The sequence below is a fragment of the Simochromis diagramma genome, unplaced genomic scaffold, assembly GCF_900408965.1.
Source record: "Simochromis diagramma unplaced genomic scaffold, fSimDia1.1 OVJJ01000753.1, whole genome shotgun sequence".
NCBI lineage: Eukaryota > Metazoa > Chordata > Actinopteri > Cichliformes > Cichlidae > Simochromis > Simochromis diagramma.
This window is the reverse complement of record NW_024387523.1, coordinates 7,318,930-7,320,074: the sequence shown is the minus strand read 5'-3', so window position 1 is coordinate 7,320,074 and position 1,145 is coordinate 7,318,930.

Genomic DNA, 1,145 nt, shown 5'->3' with positions numbered 1-1,145 from the left:
CTGATGTGGTTTTTGTTACCATGAAGGTCTGTTATAAGGTTGATATATCGCCTTCAAAAATCAATCTTTTTAACATCCAGTCACAAATCTGTAGAATTATTTTTGAAAAAATACATATGACGTAAAGGTCTCCACCAGGGGTCACAGTTGGCTGGATTATCAGCGTGTGTGGCTGTAACATGTTGTTGATGGGTAATAAAGGTTTCAGTGTGGTGTAGCATCTTTGTGCAGTAAAAAAAAAAAAAATCTCAAATCAAAACTTTACAACCACCATTGATTGAGTTATCTTCACTAATATAATCCAGACCACAATCACTGGAATGGTCATCTGTGTGACTCCAAAGTAAAAGGTGAAAGCATTACAGGAGTTAAAATCTGGTGACTCCAGCTCCCATATGATTTGACTGACATTTTGAGATTCAGCAAACCATTCAGTGACCCCCGTTTCATATGGATGGGGGTGTTGTCATCCTTGAAAAGACACAGATCAAGGTGATCACTCGGAACAGTTTTTTAGTAATTTGCAAGATCAAAACAATCACAAATCTGATTTTTTTTTTTTTCATCTGTTATTAACTTTTAAAAAGGAGCCAAACTGATTTTACTTAAAGAAATCCCAAAGAATGGAAGACCACAGGGACAGTTTTAATTTAGGCCGGAAGTGACAGGTCAAGGAAAATCTTAGATAAGCAGAGGCAAATGATGGTGAGAACAGTCATAGTCAACCCACACACCAGCTCCAAAGACCTGCAACATCATCTTGCTGCAGATGGTGTCACTGTGCATCATTCAACTATTCAGCGCACTTTGCACAAGGAGATGCTGTATGGGAGAGTAATGCAGAAGAAGCCTTTTCTGCGCACATGCCACAAACAGTCACTTGAGGTATTCTAAAGCATATTTGGACAAGCCAGCTTCATTTTGGAATAAGGTGCTGTGGACTGATGAAACTAAAATTGAGTTATTTGGGCATAACAAGAGGAGGTATGCACGGTGGAAACAGTACACAGTATTCCAAGAGAAACGCTTGCTAGCCACAGTAAAATGTGGTGGCGATTCCATCATGCTGTGTGGCCAGTGGACGTACTGGGAATCTTGTTAATATTGAGGGTCACATGGATTCCAGTCAATATCAGCAGATTCTT